The sequence below is a fragment of the Pan troglodytes genome, chromosome 10, assembly GCF_028858775.2.
Source record: "Pan troglodytes isolate AG18354 chromosome 10, NHGRI_mPanTro3-v2.0_pri, whole genome shotgun sequence".
NCBI classification, from domain to species: domain Eukaryota; kingdom Metazoa; phylum Chordata; class Mammalia; order Primates; family Hominidae; genus Pan; species Pan troglodytes.
In genome coordinates this window covers 49,962,341-49,984,042 of record NC_072408.2, presented here as the reverse complement: position 1 = coordinate 49,984,042, position 21,702 = coordinate 49,962,341, and the positions used below count along the sequence as shown (strand labels likewise).

The 21,702-nt window shown below is 38.0% G+C and overlaps 1 protein-coding gene across 3 annotated transcripts in view; it reads left to right on the top strand.

Moving 5' to 3' along the window:
• ARID2 (AT-rich interaction domain 2) overlaps window positions 1-21,702 on the top strand; it is a 181,972-nt gene that overhangs the window by 138,733 nt on the left and 21,537 nt on the right. The window contains exon 17 of one of the 3 annotated variants that reach the window (XR_010148324.1): window positions 9,421-9,604. The exons of the other annotated variants lie outside the window; for them this stretch is intronic. The gene's annotated coding sequence lies outside the window, so the exon portion shown is untranslated. The remainder of the gene's footprint in view (window positions 1-9,420; window positions 9,605-21,702) is intronic. 3 annotated transcript variants of the gene reach the window in all.

Below are 21,702 nucleotides of genomic sequence, written 5' to 3'. Positions count from 1 at the left end.
ATTGACCACTAAGTGGCTGTTCTAATTTCTTTAATATCATATCAAAAATACTAGTAAAGAATTTTATGCTGGGCATGGTGGCTTGAGCCTGTAATGCCAGCTACTCGGGATGCTGAGAACTAGAGAATCTCTTGAGCCCAGGACTTCAAGGCTACAGTGAGCTATGATTGCGTCATTGCACTCCAGCCTCGGTTATAAAGTAAGACACTGTCTCTTTTAAAAAAAAAAAAAAAAAAAAACCAGAAAACTTTCTTTGTTTCCATCAGATTTAAAGCTAAAATTATTTTCTTCACCTATATATTATTGTAAACTGCTTTATATTTAAAGTTGAAATAGCTATGTGCTCTCTTCCTTTTAAGGACTTAAAAGTGACTTTGAGTATACATTTAACCTGTACTTAGTTCTGTATTGGCACCACACTTTATGTAGTCTTTTTGTATTTATAATTCTCCTTTTTTTTCTTTTTCTTTTTCTTTCCCTTTTTTTTTTTTTTTGAGACACAGTCTCACTATGTCACCCAGGCTGCAGTGCAGTGGTGCTATCTTGATCTTGGCTCATTGCAACCTCTGTCTTGTGAGCTCAAGCCATCCTCCCACCTCAGCCTCCAAAGTGACTGAGACTACAGGTGCATGCCGCCACACCAAGCTAATTCTTGCATTTTTTTATACAGACAGGGTTTTGCCATGTTGCCAAGGCTGTTCTCGAACTCCTGAACTCAAGTGATCTGCCCACCTCAGCCTCCCAAAGTGCTGGGATTACCGGCATGAGCCATAATTCTCCTTTTAGGTGTATAATATAGATTCTTTTCAGTAAGCCCCACTCCCTCTTATATCATCACATATTGATGCTTGGTTTTTTGATCTGTAAGCATTTATCTCTAAAAGTTAGGGACCTCACTCTTTAGATATAAATACTATACCACCACCACCACCACCATACTCCTACAGAAAAAAATTAATTCCCTTCAATATTATGATTTCTTCTTATATCCTGTCAGTGTTTACATTTCTCCAGTGGCCTTTTGCTTAGAGTTTGAATTGGAATGTAAGGTTCAAACATTGCCTCTGGTTGATAAGTCTTAAATCTCTTTTAATCTGTTAGATTACCCCTCCATCCCTCTTAATTTTTTTTTCTTTGCAAGTTTTTGTTGAAAAAAAAAAACAGGTTAATTTGTCCTATAGAGCATTACAATCTGGATTTTCCTGATACTGTTTAGCATGTTACTCTGACCTTGTATTTTCTGTACATTGGTAGTTTGGTCCAAATATTTGATCAAGTTCTGGTTTCACTATATGAAGACCACTTCAGAAATGATATTGTGTACTTCCATCAGGAGATATGTAATATCTTCTTGTCTCTTTTTGTGATATAAACAGCCTTTAAGGATCATTGTTCAGAACATTATTTCATTAAGGTTTGTAAAATATAAAAGACCCCCTTTTATCAGTCATTTGCCTTCTTTGAGGAATAGTTCCTACAGGAAAGGCAAGATAGATGCTTGGATATTTCCCTTATTTACCAGTTTTCAAAATAATGAGTTGCTCACTATCACCCTGCAAAAGTTACCATGAGGTTTGGTTTTTGTTTATTTTGTTTGTAGTATTACTGTGAGCTAACAGGAATTTAAACATATTTGAGATATTTCAGTCAATTGAGGTTATGTATCCTTCTTGGTATACAAATTGTGCCATTTTCGGTCAGTGAAAGCCTCTTCAAGTGGATTTCCCAGGTCCTTTGGTTGTGACCTTAATATAAGTGTTTGATAGTTTTCCTGCTCTCTGATAGGCAAGATAGTCTGTGTGTTTATACTGATTCTTGGAATTTAGATTAAGTACAACAAGGTTTTTACTTCGTTTTATCATTTTCACACCTGTACCTTCTTTCTCCCACACCAAAAATCCCATTTCTCAATATTGTTAAGAATTTATTCTTTGTCCTATGTCATACTCCAAAAAAAATGTTGTCTGCTGTGGTATAACTTGAAAAGGTTTTTCTCATTTTTTCAATTAATCATTTGTCTTTTAAAGTAAAAAGACAAATGATTGTCTTTTTACAATCATTTGTAAAAAAAAAAACAAAGTAACCCTTTGTTTTTTGTTATTTTGTTTGTTTTTGTCCTAGATGAAGGGTTTTTTCTTTCAATTAATTTTTCTGTAAACAAATTTATTAGGTTTTTCATTATTGCTTCAGGATCTGGATTATAGTTAGGAAGGCTTTCTCTGTGCCCAAATTGTAGAAGAACCCCCATGTTTTTATTTAGAACTTATGTGATTTTTTAGTTTCCATTTAAATCTTATATTTTGGTATTTTTCCCTGTGTCAGTAATCTGGTCTTAAGGAAATGAGGGTAAGTCAGTGACTTTTTTCTTCAATTTGTCACTGTAACTTTCTTTTCTCATACTATAAGAGTAGTTTATTCTAAGAAAAATGAGAGTCACAGTGGATATTTTGGGCTTCAGCACTGTCCAGTGGGACAATCCAAACTAGTTTCATCAGATGCTACTCAAGACTCTTAACAAAAGTGATTCCACAATATTTTCATAATTTTTTCTTATTTTAAAATTATATTTCTAGCTTTTAAAAAATTTAAATTCCAAAAATAGCGTTATCAGAAGATAACCATGGTTGTAAGTTTGGTATGTATCTTTACAAACCTTTTTCATATACAGCTATACTATATTGTACATGAAAAGTATACATGTATACTTTGTTTCTTATTTTAAACTGTATATACTGATCTAGAGCTTGCTTCAATAATATATGTAATACTCATTAATATGACTATATATATATACTTTTTATGTCAATACATAGATTTACTCATTCTTTGTATTGAATACCAATAATTCCCTTTTATTGCACTGTCTTTGTTATCTGCATTGGTAAATAGAACTGCTCGTCCTTTTTTGACAGGATTACTCTTGAATTATGAGGACACATTTCTTTCCATAAATAAGATGCAATGATCCTGCACTATAGTCTGTTAACTATATCTCATATTAAGGGTATTTGGGATTTTAGTTATTTGCTATTACATATGAACAGAACTGTGGTGAATAATTTCGTTTCCATAGCACATTTTCTACAAGTATTTCAGTAGAATAAAATACCAAATTGGGAATTGCTGAGTCAGGGGATTTACATGTTTTTATTTTTATAGAAATTGACAAATTACCATCTAAAAATGTTAACTTGTAATTCAAATAATAGAATATGAGCTTGTTTCCCACTACCTGGCTACTCAAAACTGAGGGGAAATTTCTTTGCTGATCTGATAGCCTCAAAAAGAGTGTCAATTTTTATTCTTTTGTTATTTTAACTTTTTAAATAGACTTTATTTTGAGAGCAATTTTAGGTTTACAACAAAATTGAATGGCAAATACAGAGTGTTCCTATATAGCACCTGCCCCACAAATATTACATCTTTATAGGAATGGTACATTTGTTATAACTGGTTAACCTACATTGACACATCATTATCACCCAAAGTCCATTGTTTACATTAAGATTTGCTCTTGACATTGTACATTCTGGGGGTTTTGTTTTGTTGGGTTGTTTTGTGAAGTTTGTTGTTGTTGTTGTTGTTGTTGTTGTTGTTGTTGTTGTTGTTTGGAGATGGAGTCTTACTTCATCACCCAGGCTGGAGTGCAGTGGGGTGATCTCGGCTCACTGCAACCTCCGCCTCCCAAGTTCAAGCGATTCTCTTGGCTCATCTTCCTGAGTAGCTGGGACTACAGGTACGTGCCACCATGCCCAGCTAATTTTTGTATTTTTAGTAGAGATGGCATTTCACCATGTTGAGAAGGCTGGTCTTGAACTCCTGACCTCCTGATCCACCCACCTTGGCCTCCCAAAGTGCTGGGATTACAGGCGTGAGCCACTGCACCCAGCCTGTTGTTACTTGTTTGTTTTCTGAGACAAGGTCTTGTTCTGTCATCCATGCTAGAGTTTAGTGGGATGATCACAGTTCACTGTAACCTCAACTTCCTGAGCTCAAGTGATCCCTCCCGCCTCAGCCTCCTGAGTAGCTAGGACTACAGATGTGACCACCACGCCCACCTAATTTTAACTTTTCTCCCAGCTAATTTTAAAATTTTCTGTGCTGGCCGGGCGCAGTGGCTCATGCCTGTAATCCCAGCACTTTGGGAGGCCGAGGTGGGCGGATCGTGAGGTCAGGAGATCGAGACCATCCTGGCTAGCACAGCGAAACCCCGTCTCTACTAAAAATACAAAAAAATTAGCCGGGCATGGTGGCGGGCGCCTGTAGTCCCAGCTACTCGGGAGGCTGAGGCAGGAAAATGGCATGAACCCGGGAGGCGGAGCTTGCAGTGAGCCCAGATCGCGCCACTGCACTCTAGCCAGGGCAACAGAACGAGACTCCATCTCAAAAAAAAAAAAAGAAAAAAAAACTTCTGTACAGACGGGGTCTTACTATGTTGCCTAAGCTGGTCTTGAACTCCTGGTCTCAAGCAATTCTCCCACCTTGGCCTCACAAAGGGTTGGGATTACAGGCATGAGCCACTGCACCTGACCACGCTATGGGTTTTGACAACTATTAATATAATAACATGTGTCCACCATTACAGTATGCAGAATAGTTTTATTGCCCTAAAAATCTTTTGTATTCTGCCTCTTCATCTTACCATTCCCCAGCTCCTGTTTTAATTTTTATTTCAAGTATTGAGTTAAATATCTTTATGATTTTCTTCTGTGAATTATCTACTCGTGTCATTTGCTCATTCTTTATTGCCCTTCCTAAAAATTTGCAATACTTCTCTGTACATTAAGGATGTCAATTCTTGGCCAGGCGTGGTGGCTCACACCTGTAATCCCAGCAATTTGAGAGGCCAAGGCAGGCAGATCACTTGAGGTCAGGAGTTCGAGACCAGCCTGGCCAACATGGCAAAACCCTGTCTCTACTAAAAATACAAAAATTAACTAGGCATGGTGGCGGGTACCTGTAATCCCAGCTACTTGGGTGGCTGAGGCACAAGAATCGCTTGAACCCGGGAGGCAGAGGTTGCAGCAAGCCGAGATTGTGCCACTGCACTCCAACCTGGGTGACAAAGCGAGACTCTGTCTCAAAGAGGAAAAAAAGAAGGATATCATCTCTTTATTATGTGTCCACCCCATGTCTCGAGACTTTAGCCATATTTTGCTACATAGAATTTAAATCTTAATGGTTTTCATGTCGTGCTTAGAAAGACCTTTTCAACTTTTATATCATAAAATGCACATTTTTTGCTTTGTAATACATTAATATTTTTACTTTTTGATTAATTTGTAATTTAGCTTGATGTATAAAATGAGGTATGAGCCTAGCTTAATTATTTTCCAAATGGCTAACTTATTGGCAATCATCTTTCCCTCAGACATTTGAATTGCCACCTTTGTCATATACTAATCCTATAAATGCTGTGCCTATTTCTGGATCACTTGTTATCCCCTTGATCTCTGTCCTTATTACACTATCACTTTAAATGTATTTTAACTTTGGATATGGCAGTTTGCCCCTGCTGATTCTTCGCAGTTTTTTATGATGTATTTGAGCAACTACTTTATACTAGGCACTGTGCCGGGTTTTGAAATTAGAGTGATGTATAAATCAGATTTATTTCTCGAGATTGCCAAGAAAGGCATGTTGGGATTTGGGTTGCAATTGCTTTTTGTTTTTTCTTTGAGATGGAGTCTCGCTGTGTCACCCAGGCTGGAGTACAGTGGCAAGATGTCGGCTCACTGTAACCTTCGCCTCCCAGGTTCAAGCGATTCTCCTGCCTCAGCCTGAGTAGCTGGGATTACAGGCACGTGCCACCATGCCCAGCTAATTTTTGTATTTTTAGTAGGGACGGGGTTTCACCATATTGGCCAGGCTGGTCTCGAACTCCTGAGCTCATGATCTGCCTGCCTCGGCCTCCCAAAGTGCTGGGATTACAGGCGTGCGCCACCGTGCCCGGCCGCGATTGCTTTTAATGAACAGTTTTTTGTTTATTTTTTGATAGTGAGCACTTTTTTTTAGATTTCCCTTACTGGAAAAGGTATCAGCCCATGTTATTTTTTTTTTTTTCCAATAGAGCTTCTTGACTTTTCTTCGCATGAATTTTGTACTTTATTAAGTTTATTGCTAGGTGGTAGTCTTATATTTAGTTGTTATAAATGATCTCAACTTCCATTATATTTTTCAACTGATAGGTGTTTTCTATATTTATACTTCATATTTTGTCTTATCCAATTATAATGTCTAGGCCAGGTGTCGTGGCTCATGCTTGTAATTTCAGCACTTTGGGAGGCCGAGGCAGATGGATCACTTGAGGTCAGGAGTTTGAGAACAGCCTGGCCAATATGGTGAAACCCCATCTCTACTAAAAATGTGAACATTAGCCAGGCGTGGTGGCGGGCGACTGTAATCCCAGCTAATCAGGAGGCTGAAGCAGGAGAATTGCTTGAACCGGGGAGGTGGAGGTTGCAGTGAGCTGAGATCATGCCATTGCATTCCAGCCTGTGTGCCAGAGCAAGACTCCACCTCAAAAACAAAACAAAACAAAACAAAATCAAACAAACAAACAAGTCTAATGTTTTCAGCACAATTGCACAATAGTGATAATATTCATCCATATCTTTTTTAAAGCTAATAAACCATTTTTTTTTTTTTTTTTTGAGACAGACTCTTGCTCTGTCATCCAGGCTGTAGTGCAGTGGCGCGATCTCGGCTCACTGCAAGCTCCGCCTCCTGGGTTCACGCCATTCTCCTGCCTCAGCCTCCTGAGTAGCTGGGACTACAGGCGCCCGCCACCATGCCCTGCTAATTTTTTTTGTATTTTTAGTAGAGAATGGGGCTTCACTGTGCTAGCCAGGATGGTCTCGATCTCCTGACTTCCTGATCCACCCTCCTCAGCCTCCCAAAGTGCTGGGATTACAGGTGTGAGCCACTGTGTCCGGCCTAAACCACGTTTTTTTAGAGCAGTTTTAGGTTTATGGAAAAATCGAGCAGATAGAATAGAGTTCCCATATCTCCGTCCTCCCTGCACACAGTTTCCACTATTATTGACACCTTGCATTAGTGTGGTACACAAGTGATAATTGATGAGCCAATATTGATACACTAGTATTAACTAAAGTTCATAGTTTACATTCAGATTCATCCTTTCTACAGTTCTGTGGGTTTTCACAAATGCGTAATGTCATGTCTCCAACATTACAGTAACATGCAGAGTACCTTCACTACACTAAAAATCCATTTTGCTTTACCTATTTATTCCTCCTCACCCCCTCCCTCGCCCCCAGTTCCTGGCAGCCACTCATTTTTTTTACTGTCTCTATAGTTTTCATTTTTCCAGAATGTAATATAGTTGGAATTATTCAGCAGTATCCTTTTTAATCTGGTTTCTTTCACTTAGTAATATGCACATAAGTTTTCTCCATGTCTTCTTATTGTTGGATAGCTCATTTCTTTTAATTTCTGTATAATATTTTATTATACAGATGTACATAGTTTGCTTATCCATTCGTCTATTGAACAGTGTCATAATTGCTTCCAATTACTGGCAATTTTGAACTAAGGTGTTATAAACATTTATGTGTAAGTTTGTGTGGATGTAGTTTTTCAACTAACTCATTTGGGCAAACACCTAGGATTATAATTGCTGGATCACATGATAAAGACTATGCTTAACATTGTAAGAAACTGTGAATCTGTCTTCCAAAGTGTGTGTACGATTTTGTATTCCTACCAGCAGTGAATGAGAATTTTGTTGCTTCATATCCTTGCCAACATTTAGTTTTGTCAGTGTTTTAGATATGAGCCATTCTGATAGGTGTGTGTTGGTATATCTGTTAATTTCTAGTTCCCTAAAAACATATGATGCTGAGCATCTTTTTGTTTGTTTATTTACCATATGTATATCTTTTTGGTGGGTGTCTATTCAGATATTTAACCCATTTTTAATTTGGTTGTTTGCTGAGAGCTTTTGGCATGAGTAGATAATGGATTATGTCAAATGCTTTTCTGCGTCTATTGCTATGATCATATGATTTTTATTTTTTGTCTTGTGAATGTGATGGATTACTTCAGTTTTTGCTTCAACCAGCCTTGTGTCCCTGTAATAAATTTTACTTTGTCATGGCATATATTTCTTTTTTATGCATTGTTTGATACAATTTGCTAATATTTTTCCTGAGGATGTTCTCCTCTATATTCATGCAAGATTCTGGGATGTAGTTTTCTTGTAATGTCTTTGTCTGATTTTGGTAATAGGGTTATGCTGTCCTCATAGAATAAGTTAGAAAGTGTTCCCTCTGCTTCTATTGTCTGGTAGGGATTGTAGAGAATTTATATCATTCCTTCCTTTAATTATTTGTTGTGAATTCAGCAGAGAAACCTGTGGTCCTGGTACTTTCTGTTTTGAAGGTTATTAATTATTGATTCAATTTCTTTAATAGTTACAATGTTATTCAGATTATCTGTTGCTCCTTGAGTGAGTTTTGGCAGATTGTGTCTTTCAGGGAATTGGCCGATTTCATCTAAGTTATCAAATATGTGAGCATAGAGATATTTCTGTTTCTTTATTAGCATCCTTTTAATGTCCATGGGATTGGTAGTAATGGTCCCTTTTTCATTTCTGATATTAATGATTTGTATCTTCTGTTATTTTTTCTTGGTTAGGTTAGCTACAGGTTTATGTATTTTATTGAATTTTTTTTCCCCCAAAGAACCAGCTTTTGGTTTTGTTAAATTTTTTCTTTCTGTTGATTTCCTGTTTTCAGTTTCATTAATTTCTGCTCTTTTATTATTTTTTTTCTTCTGCCTGCTTTGGGTTTAATGTGCTCTTCTTTGTCTAGTTTCCTAAGGTAGAAGCTTGCATTATTATTTTAGATCTTTCTTCTTTTTTAGTATATACATTCAATGCTAAAGCCTTCCCTCTAAGTACTACTTTTACTATATCCAGAAATTATGATTACGTTGTATTTTCATTTTCCTCTAGTTCGAAATATTGCAAAAATGTGTTATTTAGACTCCAAATGTTTTTGGTATTTTCTAGCTATCTTTTTGTTATTGATTTCTCTATTAATCTGTTCTCACACTGCTTTAAGGACATACCCGAGACTGGGTAACTTATAAAGAATAAAGGTTTAATTGACTCACAGTTTTGCATGGCTGGGAAGGCCTCAGGAAAGCAACAATCATGACAGAAAGGGAAGTAAACACGTCCTTCACATGGCAGCAAGAGAGGGAAGTGCCAAGCAAAGAGGGGAAAAGTCCCTTATAAAATCGTCAGATCTCGTGAGAACTCACTCACTATCAGGAGAACAGCAGCACGGGCGTAACCGCATGGGTGGGGACACAGCCAAACCATATCAATTTCTATTTAATTCCATTGTGGTTTCAGAGTATACATATGATTTCTATTCTTTTAAATTTGCTAAGGTGTGTTTTATGTCCCAGATTGTGGTCTATCTTGGTGGATGTTCCATGTGAGCTTGAGAAGAATATATTGTTGGATGAAGTATTCAGTAAATATCAATTAGATCCAGTTGATTGATGGTGCTGTTCAATTCAACTATATCCTTACTGATTTTCTGCCTATTGGATCTGTCAATTACTGATAGAGGTATGTTGAAGTCTTCAACTATAATAGTGGATTTGGTTCTTTCTCTTTGCAGTTCTATCAGTGTTTGACTCACATGTTTTGATGCTTTATGTTCAGTACATATATCTTAAGGGTTGCTATATCTTCTTGGAGAAGATTGTTAGGTTTTCTTTATCATTATGTAATGCCCCTCTTGATCCACGATAACTTTCCTTGCTCTGAAGTCTGCTTTGTCTGAAATAATTATTGCCACTCCAGCTTTCTTTTAATTAGTGTTAATATAGTTTATCTTTCTCCATCCCTTTACTTTTAATCTGTGTCTTTATTTTAACAATACATAGTTGGGTCTTATTATCCTCTCTGTCTTTTAATTTGTGTATTTAGATCATTCTCATTTAATGTGATTTTCACTGTAGTTGCATTGATAGCTATCATATTTGTAAATGCACTTGTTCTTTTTCTGCTGTCCCATTTTTCTGCCTTCTCTGATGTTAGCTGAGCACTTTTTATGTTGCCATTTTCTCCCCTTTCTTCAGATATCAATCATATTTCTTTAACTTTTTCATTTGTGGTTATTTTAGAGTTTGCAGTATACATTTATAGTTAATCTAAGATGACTTTCAAACAATAGTACAGGCATACCTCAGAGATATTGCATGTTTGGTTCCAGATCACCACAAGAAGGCAAATATCACAATAAAGCAAGTCACATAAATATTTTTGTTTCTTAGTGCATTTAAAAGTAATGTTTACACTATACTGTAGTTAATTAAGTGTGCAATAACATTTTGTCTAAAATAAAAAGGTACATACCTTAATTAAAAATGTTTTACTGCTAAAGATGCTAATGATCATCTGAACCTTTAGCAAGTCATCATCTTTTTGCTGGTGAAAGGTCTTGCCTCGATATTGATGGCTGCTGACTGATCAGGATAGTGGTTGCTGAAGGTTGGGGTAGTCATGTCAATTTCTTAAAATAAGGTAATGAAGTTTGCCACATCACTGGACTCTTCCTTTCACAAAAGATTTCGCTGTAGCATGAGATGCTGCTTGATACCATTTTACCCACGGTAGAACTTCTTTCAAAATTGGAATCAAGCAGCAGTGCATTCCTGTACTCCCAGCTATTTGGGAGGTTGAGGAAGGAGGATTGCTTGAGTCCAAGAGTTCTGGGCTGTAGCACACTACACTGACTGGTTGTCTGCACTAAGTTCGGCATCAGTATGGTGACTTCCTGGGAGTAGGGACCACCAGGTTGCCTAAGGAAGGGTGAACTAGCCCAGGTCAGAAATGGAGCAAGTCAAAACTCCAACGCTGATCAGTAGTAGGATAGTGCCTGTAAATAGCCACTGCACTCCAACCTGGACAATAGAGCAAGACCCTGTCTCTTAAAAAAAAAAAAAAGATTGAGTCAGTCTTCTCAAACCCTGCTGCTGTGTTATCAACTAAGTTTATGTAATATTCTAAAGCCTTTGCTATCATTTCAACAGTGTTCACAGCATCTTCACCAGGAGTAGATTCTACCCCAAGAAACCACTTTCTTTGTTCATCCCTAAGAAGCAACTCCTCATCCATTCAAATTTTATCATAAGATTCTAGCAATTCAGTTACATCTTTAGGCTCTGCTTCTAGTTCTCTTGCTATTTGTATCATATTTGCTGTTACTTCCTCCACTGAAGCCTTGAATCCTCAAAGTCATTCATGAGAATTGGAATCAATTTCTTCCATACTCCTGCTAATGTTCATATTTCGACCTCCTCCCATGAATCACGAATGTTCTTAGTGGCAACTAGCATTAGAGAATCCTTTGCAGAAGATTTTCAATTTACTTTGCCAGATCTATCCGTGGAATTACTATCTATAGCAGCTATAGCCTTAAGGAACAAGAAGAGTTGAAAGTTGAGGCCAGGCACAGTGGCTGATGCCTGTAATCTCAACACTTTGGAAGGCCAAAGCAGGAAGACGGCTTGAACCCAGGAGTTCAAGACGAGGCTGGCAATATAGCAAGACCTTGTTCCTACAAAAAAATTAAAAAATAGGTGGTCATGGTGGCCCTTGCCTGTGGTCCCAGTTACTCAGGAGACTTTGGTGGAAGGATCGCTTGAGCCCAGGAGGCGGAGTTTGCAGTGAGCGGAGATGTACCACTACACTCCATCCTCAGCAACAGAGTGAGACCCTGTCTCAAAAAAATAAAAAATAGTTGAAGTGACTGCTTGTTCCATGGGCTGCAGAATGGATGTTGTGTTAGCAGCATGAAAACAACATTCATATCTTTGTAGAGCTCCATCAGAGCTCTTGGGCACCTAGATACATTGTCAGTGAGTGGTACTGTTTTGAAATAAATCTTTTCATCAGAGTGGTAAGTTTCAATAGTGGACTTAAAATACTCAGTAAACCATGCTGTAAACAAATGTGCTATCATCTAGGCTTTGATGTTGCCCAGGCAATGTAGATTTAGCATAATTCTTAAGAGTCCTCAGATTTTCAGAATGGCCAATGAGCATTGACTTCAACTTAAAGTCACCAGCTGCATTAGCTGCTAATGAGAGTCAGCCTTTCTTAGAATCTTAGAAGCTTTGAAGCCGGGTATTGACTTTTCCTCTCTAGCTATGAAAGTCCTAGACCTAGATATCATCTTCTTCCAGTAAAAGGCTGTTTGATCTTTATTGAAAATCTGTTGCTTAGTGTAGCATTCTTTATCAATGATGTTAGCTAGGTCTTCTGGATAACGTGCTGCAGCTTCTGCATCAGGACTTGCTTTACCTTGCACTTTCATGTTATGGAGATGGCTTCTTAAACCTCATGAAGCAACCTCTGCTGGCTTCAAACTTTTCTTCTGCAGCTTCTCTACCTCTCTCAACCTATGCATAGAATTTAAGAGAGTTTAGGGCCTTGCTGTGGATTAGGCTTTGGCTTAATAGAATGTCTTGACTGGTTTGATATTCTATCCAGACCTCTACAACTGTCTCCATATCAGCAAGGCTCTTTCACTTTCCTGACATTTGGGTGTTCACTTGAGAATCACTTTTATTTTCCATTGAGAACTTTTCATTTACATTCACAGCTTGGCTGTTTGGTGCAAGAGGCATAGCTTTTAGCCTTTCTCAGCTTTGCCATACCTTTCTCACTAAACTTAATCATTTCTAGCTTTTAATTTAAAGTGAGAGACATACGACTCTTCCTTTCACTTGAACACTGAGAGGCCATTGTGGGGTTATTAATTGGCCTAATTTCATTATTGTTGAATGGTGTATCAGGGAGCCCTAAGGATGGAGAGAGAGATGAAGGTAACAGCCAGTCAATGGAGTACTCAAAAGACACATAACATTTGGCTGGGTGCAGTGGCTCACGCCTGTAATCCCAGCACTTTGGGAGGCCGAGGCGGGTGGATCACCTGAGGTTGGGAGTTCAAGACCACCCTGACCAACATGGAAAAACCCTGTTTCTACTAAAAATACAAAATTAGCCAGATGTGGTGGCACATGCCTGTAATCCCAGCTAGTAGGGAGGCTGAGGCAGGAGAATCGTTTGAGCCCGGAAGGTGGAGGTTGCAGTGAGCCAGAGATTGTGCCGTTGCACTCCAGCCTGGGCAACAAGAGTGAAACTCCATCTCAAAAAAAGAAAAAAAAGGAAAGAAAAAAAGACACAGAACATTTACACTCCAAAACATTTACAATGGTGACATCAAGATCACTGATCATAGATCACTATAACAGATATAGTAATAATGAAAGTGTTTTAAATATTGTGAGAATTACCAAAATGTGATATAAAGACAGGAAGCAAGCACATGCTGTTAGAAAAATGGTGCTGATAGTCTTGCTTGTCACAGGGTTGCCACAAACCTTCAATTAAAAAAAAAAAAAAGGCCGGGCGTGGTGGCGCACACCTGTAATCCCAGCACTTTGGGAGGCCGAGGTGGGCGGATCACAAGTTCAGGAGACCAAGACCATCCTGGCTAACACAGTGAAAACTCATCTCTACTAAAAAAATACAAAAAAATTAACCAGGCCTGGTGGCAGGCACCTGTAGTCCCAGCTCCTTGGGAGGCTGAGGCAGGAGAATAGCGTGAACCCAGGAGACAGAGCTTGCAGTGAGCCCAGATCACGCCACTGCACTCCAGCCTGGGTGACAGAGTGAGACTCCATCTCAAAAAAAAAAAAAAAAAAGTATTTGCAAAGCATAATAAAGCAACATGCAATAAAATGGGATGTACCTGTGTATTGCTATACAGGTACTGGTCCGTGGCCTGTTAGGAACCAGGCTGCACAGCAGGAGGTGAGTGCCAGGCAAAAAAGCAAAGCTTCATCTGTATTTACAGCTGCTCCCTATTGCTTGCATTACCACCTAAGCTCTGCCCCCTGTTAGATCAGTGGCGGCATTGGATTCTCATAGGAGCGCAAGCCCTGTTGTGAACTGTGCATGCGAGGGATCTAGGTTGCATGCTCCTTATGAGAACCTAATGCCTGATGATCCGTCACTTCTCCCATCACCCCCAGATGGGACCATCTAGTTGCAGGAAAACAAGCACAGGGCTCCCATTGATTCTACATTATGGTGAGTTGTATAATTATTTCATTATATGGTACAATGAGTAATAATGGAAATAAAGTGTACAATAAATGTAATGTGCTTGAATCATCCCAAAACCATCCCCCCAACCCCTGGTCCATGGAAAAATTGTCTTCCATGAAAGTGGTCCCTGGTACCAAAAAAGGTTGGTGACTGTTGCCTTATACTATGTCCTTTACATGCTGTCACTCATTTCACTTATCTGTAAGCTATAATCACCAGATATACTATTGCTATTTTTTATTATCTGTTAGATCAATCAAAAGTAAGAAAAATAAATATTTTGCTTCTATTGATTTCTTCTCTAACACTCTTCCTTACTCTATGTAAATTCAAGTTTTGACCTCTATATTTTCCTTCTCTGAAGATCTCCTTTTAACATTTCTTGTGAAGCAAGTCTCCTGGTGCATATGGCCTCAGTTTTTGTTTGTCTGAGAAAGTCTATTTCTCCTTGACTTTTGAAGAGTGATTTTACTGGATACAAAATTCTAGGTTAGTGGATGTTTATCTTTCAACAGTTTAAATATCTCATTCCATTCTTCTTGCTTGCATTATTCCTAAAGAGACATCAGTGTATTCTTCTCCTTGTCCTTCCATCAGTAAGTTGGTTTTTTCCCTCTTAATTCTGTGAAGGTTTTTTTCTTTGTCTTTGGTTTTTGGAAGTTTGAATATGATGTGGCTAGGTGTTGATTTTTTAATATTTATCTTGTTTAGTGTTGTCTGTGTTTCCTGGATCTGTGATTTCTTGTGTGACATTAGTTTTGGAAAATTCTCACTTCGTTCTTACTTCAAATATTTTTTGTGTTCTTTCTCTTTTTCTTCTCTTTATGGTATTCCCACTGCATATATTTGCAGCTTTTGTTATCACCCCACAGTCCTTGAATATTCTGTTTGTTTCCTCTATTCTTTGTTCCCTTTGCTTTTCAGTTTGGGAAGTTCCTGTTGACATATCTTACTTACATCTTCAGGTCCACTGATTCTTTCCTTATCTGTATCCAGTCTGTTGATGAGTCTATGAAAGACATTGTTTATTTCTGTTACAGTTTTTTTCATATTTCTAGCATTTTTTTTATTCTTAGCATCTCATCTCTGCTTACATTATCCATTTGTTCTTGATGTTCACTTTTTCCATTAGTCTTATCATATTTATTATAATTATTTTAAATTCTCAGTCTGAAAATGTCAAAATTTGTGTGATATCTGAGTCTGGTTCTAATGTTAGCTTTGCCTCTTCTGACCGTGTGTGTGGCGGTGGGCGGGGGTTGTTTGTTTTTATACTTTTGGCGTGCCTTGTCAGTTTTTGTTAAGTCAGACAGGATGTTTCAGTTAAGCATCTGAGGTAAATAGCCTTTGGCGTGAGGTTTTATGTTTATCTGGTTAGAATTTAGGCTATGTTTAATCTTTGCTGTAGCTGTAGGTGTCAGAAGCTTCAGTATTCCCTGATGTCCTTTTTTTCTTCCTTTGTTGTTGTTGGATTTTTTTTAGAAACTCCTTTTTAAATATAGCCTGTATCTTGTAGCTCTCTCAGTTCTAATACACTGTTATACTATACTGGAAACCTGTTGATACAGTGGTAAGGTAATGGGGAGGTGAAATATTCTATAATCTTATGATTAAATCTCACTTTTAAAAAGTCGGCCTTCATCTAAGGGCTGCGACTTTGGTAAGTTTTTCAGCCTTTATTTTTTTTCTCCTGTGTAAGACGAAAAGTCTAGAGAGGGCCCGTGTTTTGTAATTGCTTTTCCTGTAAGTCAGATAAGGCTCTCTGGTAAAGTCGTTTTTCATGAGACAGATCTTTGTAAGGTGAAGAGAACAGTCTGGGCATATTAGAAATGGTTACTTACCCCCTTCCATTCCTGGAAGCAGGGAGAAATTTTTCTTCAGTCTTCACTGTGAGATCCTGGTCTCTGAAGGTAATTCACACAAAAGTATGGGTTCTCCACAGAAACTGACCTCCCGCCCCAAGGGTTTTTAATTGTGAAGATTAGCAGTTTGTCAGTTGCTGTTTAAGGGTTCCTGCAAGTTACGGGCTCCAGCTAGAAGGGCTGATTCTCTGTATTCAAGGGTCTCTCCAGCTTTCAGAGTGGTAGTTTGCCCTGTGACCTCAGTTCTCTGACAGATCCAGGAGGAGTTGTAAATTTTGAGTTTGTTCATCTTATTTCTTATTGTGAGGATGGGACTGATGACTTGCAGCTTTTTACATGTTTGAAAGGAAACTGAAAGTCCTCATCATTATCTTTTATCCTTGTTTATCATCATTAAGCACAATGTTGACTATTAGTTTATCCTTGAAATGTATAAATAATGTGTGATTGTATAAAACATTTTTGAGACTCCCTCAAAAGTGTCCTTTATTTAAAAATATCTATGAATTGCTGTTTAAATTCTGTGTAATTGGAGAAAAGGACTTGATGCCTTTGAATAGTGGAGTTTATATTCAGTGTTTTTAGGACTTTATTTTTCTAGGCTACAGTGTTCTTTGAATAAGTGGTGTCAGGCAAAGTTAAGACAGGCCCTTTACCTTGCCTTTAAACATAGGAGTTTTGCTTTTGTTTTATATATAGGGGTTTTAAGTAATATTTTGTTTGAAGATTCTGTTGCTAAAAAGACATTTGAAAAACACTTTTCTGGAATCTATTGCTCCTCATATATTTCTCGTTAAAAACTGCTACAGAAAGATGAAAATTATTTTTCCTTAAGAGGAATAAAATCTACATTATATTTGTATTTAGAATTGCATTATTGAAAGTCAAACCAGGAATATAGAGGATCTCAAATATATTCTAAACAAATATTTCCTGTGTGAAAACTTGTCTGTCTATGAAGGAGGGACTTTTACTTGGTACTGATAAAACTGATAATTCCCCAACTGCCCAGGAAATCTACCCAAGTGATGTTGAGGTTCAAATCACCAGGTTCCTACTGAACCTTATACAGTTACAATTCCTCCTAAAGTTCCTATTGTAAGGTGTAATTACTCCTACTGTACAAGCCAGAATAATTTTTTTGTTTGTTTGTTTATTTGTTGGGTGACCCAGGCAATTTTATTACTTTATCCCTGAACCTCAGTTGCCTCATGGATAAGATGGGGATAATAATAGCACTCATTTTATAATTATGAAGATTAAACACATTAATGCAAGGAAAACACTTGAGTCTGTGTCTAGCACATGCTCAACACTTAACAGATGTTATTTATACATGCTGATGTCTCAAACAGGCATGGAATGTTAAATACATAAAACAGGAAGTTTTAGCCATTGACATATTCTCTGCCCCTACCCCAGTTTGTCCAAGCCTATCGAGATAGTGTCCTTAATCTTTGCAGGTGTTGGATTCAAGACAACTGTCAGATGGCGTTCATCTGCATAACTGAATATAAATGCAGTTTTGGCTGTTTGGGGGGACACAACACTAGAGTTTAATCTTCGAACTTGACTTGGAAGCATTCCTGCCAATATAAAAGATTTTGTTTGAGGCATTGGAGAAGCCAAAGCCTGCTCCTAGGTTGAACTTCCAGCTCATGGCCTAGTTGTAGTCCTGCTGCAGGTTCTGCTGCAAGCTATTTGCTGCCTTCTTGCTGAGGGTCATGTTGGGCCTTGCAGTCATGCTAGGGGGGCAGCTGAATGAAGGGGTCAGATTTTTGAATCCACCCATGTTTGAGAAATTTCCATTTCTGTTCCTTGTTCTTAAAACCAGTATCCCACTGGCCAGACTGGGTTACTGTCCACTTCCTGGTTTCAGAAGCTTCTCTTTTGCCCAGCTAAAGATCAGTCTGTTGCAAGGCCTTCCACCTCACCTGGTCTGTATGCCCTTGTCCATGTTGCCTTTCTTTTCCAACATAACCTCTGTGTCTGTCTGTTTTCTCTTTCCACGAGTTTCCTGCTACCCCACTCTCTTTCCTCTTCTTTTTTTCCTTTTCAGAGCCACGTCCTCAGTGAGTGGCTGCTCTGTTTTTCTTGGACTTCAGTTTCTTCTTTGCTGTGAACTTAGGGCCATCGCATATTGCGATGTATTTTGGAGCCTCAATTTTGACTGGCTTTTTTTTACTTCGTATCCTAAGGCTACACTTCATGGACCTGGAGGGCTTGGGGTGTGGCCTAGGAAGTTGTCTCCCTTCTGGTGGATTTTTTTGTCTTTTTCACTTAACCACTGTGTTCCCTGGGCTTCCCCTGCTTCCGTTCTGCCCCAAGGCTGCCTGCTCCTTGCCCTCCTTCCCCACTGAGCAAATGTAGGCAACATTCCTTTCCTTGCAGAATCAAGGGTCCTGGACTGAGAAGGCTCTGGGGTCCTGTGCCCCTTTTTTTCCCTCTTGTGTTTTTTGAACTTCTCGCCAACTCTGGTCTCCTCCTCACTGTGTCTGGGATCTGGGGAGGTTTTCACCCCAGAGCCGTGGAACATGCCAGAGGTCACTTCTTTTTCTTCTTCCTGCTGAGGAACTCCAAGTGGCAAAGCGCCTGCTTCCTGGGGCTGGGTGACTTCCCTGTCTGTCTGTCACACAACATGGCCTCAGGTTCTAGGTGCTCCTTAGGGTGCTAAGGCTTGTCTTTGTTTTCACTAGAGGCATCTCTGGTGTCAGCGCTGGTACCACACTCTTAGAGCGGGATGTGGCTCTTATAGGAGAAACATCAACAAAATGATTGTCATTGTTTAAAATTGAGATTAAGTCTCCAGTTCTTTGATGACCTTCTTTCTTTTTTACTTTGGGACCCCAAGGCCCAGGTCTCCTTTGTGGGCCTTGGTGATTATTCCCATAAGTCAAACTTCTCTGCCTCCAGGTGAGAGCCTACTTCACCATGACCCAGAAGTCCCGGAATAAGACTTTTGTACTGAACTGGCTAAAGTACGAATAATGCTTTCTCTGATAGAAAATTACTGAAAACAACAACAGACACCAACTTCACTATATTTTGCAAGTGATTAAAAACTTACAGGTAGCTAGAATTTGTTTTCTAGAACAAAGGTAGATTGATTTACATGATTACTTCTACTTCTTCCAAAAGTATTGAAGTATCTAAAGACGAGCTGAATGTTACACATAAAACTGCCATCTTGATAATGTGAAAATACTTGGAAGAGTAAAATATCCAAGTGGAATTTTTAAATTCATGATAACATGCCTTAGCAAATACTGTTTAATTTTAGGTAAACTGCCAATTTAGGTTGAAATTAATCAGTAGTTAGATTGATCAATAGCTTGACTTAAATGTCAGTGGGAGAAACAAATTGAAATTAGTTTTGTAGCATCATTTGTCTCAATTTTGTGGTCATAAAACCAGAAGAGATCTTCAGAGGGTTATATGTTGTTTTCTGAAGTTTTGTGGTATTAGCACAATGCCTTGCACATAAAATGCTTTTAACTAACATATTTTTGACTAAGTTAAATGAATGAAGTTTACCTAGCTTGATTCTAAAGTCATCAGTTCTTTGCTGACTTAGCCTGTTGGCATCTTGCATCTTCAATTTGTCAGGATAACAAGTTGTCGTCATCTTGCTGTTTCTAGGTTGATAAAATATTTTGTGTGAGAGCGCTAAAATACTAGATATTTTGCTAATATTACTATCCTTATAATTTGAACTAATGAGCCTTCATAAATGTGAGATTAATTTCATTTAATAATTTATTTTTGGTAACATCAGTTTGAGAAATATGTGTTCCTTAGGCCTTAACTACTGATTTGCCATAAATAATTTTTTTAACTAGGAAATACCCTGATTTCTACCACACATAGTAGTAGAATTTTTACCTTGCTCTATTATTTTAAACATTGAATACCAAAGAATTTGATTACTTAAAGATGTTATCAAATGCCAAAAGGTTACATAACAATGAGAAGAATTTGCCAAATCATGTTGAAGACCTTTTTGTTATCAAATATTTACAATAGTTGGGAAAAGAATTTCCTAGGGTGAGAATCTAGTATGTACTTCAGCAAAAACAAAGAAACCAACCTTATTTATTCCTTGGAAACTTGTGCGTAAAATAAGGAGAATTATATACCAATGCTAACCTCTTATCTAGTATGCTTTCAGAATTTATTTGCCAGTATGATATCACAGATACTGTATATAAAAATATACCCCCATTTTTACCTAGTAATACATCTGTGTGTAGTATTTGAGTAAACAATTATATATTATCACATAGAAGGAAAAAATCAGGTCTTTTGTGTTAGACATACCAGGTTTCAAATCCCAGTTCTGTTACTTAGCTGTATAACTCTGGAAAAGTTACTTTTTGAAAGCACACTTCCTCAGCAGTAAAGGGATAATTTTATGTTCAAAGAGCAGTCATGGAAATCAAATAAGATGATATATGTGAATATGCCAGATACATAGTAAGTTCTGAGCAAACAGAAGTTCAAGTGGAGACGTACTTTGCGCTATGTGCAGCTTTGTCAAGAACAGTGTGAACTGATGTGCTAGCATATCTTTCAAAGAGAAGAATGAATGAATAAGCTAGAATTTAAAAGTTTAAAATTATTTGGTATGCTTTTTTTATTTCATTAAAACCACACAGATACACACATCATCACTTATTTTTATTTTATCTCCAAGTTTATGTTTAGCTTATTAAGAATAACATTGTTGACCAGACACGGTGGCTCACGCCTGTAATCCCAGCACTTTGGGATACTGAGGTGTGCGGATTGCTTGAGGTCACGAGTTCAAGACCAGCCTGGCCAACATATTGAAACCCCATCTCTACTAAAAATACAAAAATGAGCTGGGCATGGTGGCAGGTGCTTGTAATCTCAGCTACTTGGGAGGCTGAGGCAGGAGAATCACTTAAACCTGGGAGGTGGAGGTTGCAGTGAGCAGAGATCATGCCAGTATACTCCAGCCTGCTCAACAGAGTGAGATTCTGTCTCAAACAAACAAACAAACAAACAAAACATTGTTATAATACCTGAATTGTACAAATCAGCTTTCATAGCACTTTTCAAATGTGAACTACTGTTTCAGCCCAATATTCATATTTGTTTGGCAGGTACACATTTTAAAAACATTTTAAAACAAAGTCCCTGATAATTCACTTTTATATTTTACTATGTAAAATAAGTGACTGCTTCACAGACCGGCGGGTTAATAGCACTTGATGTAGGAAGGTCAAAGAGCAAATACAGAAATCTTTTCCTCTAATAATTATTAGGAGGAAAGGAAAGGAGTCAGAACTGAGGGCAGTTGGTTTGGATCATCCCCCATATGAACCCCTTCCTATATTTGGGATATTTCCTACAATTTCAGTCTTACTAGGAGGCAGGGCCCATCTTTGTACAAAAGCCCCCCAAGAAGGCCAAATACTTGCTTCCTCCCCTATTGCCTTTGGCAGCTACACTAGTCAATCAGTTGTTCCCACCTGTGACTTTTAATCTGGATTGACGGTAGCACAGAAGCTGAGACTGGAGAATTCATTCTTGTAGGAACAGCAATATTTTGTTTCCAAGAATACCAGTACTGATTTTCAGTTTTCCAGTTTGTATTTATAATGTTTCATCATGTATTAAGGAAATAAATTAATTTCTCTTTAATAGTGTAGTTAGTAC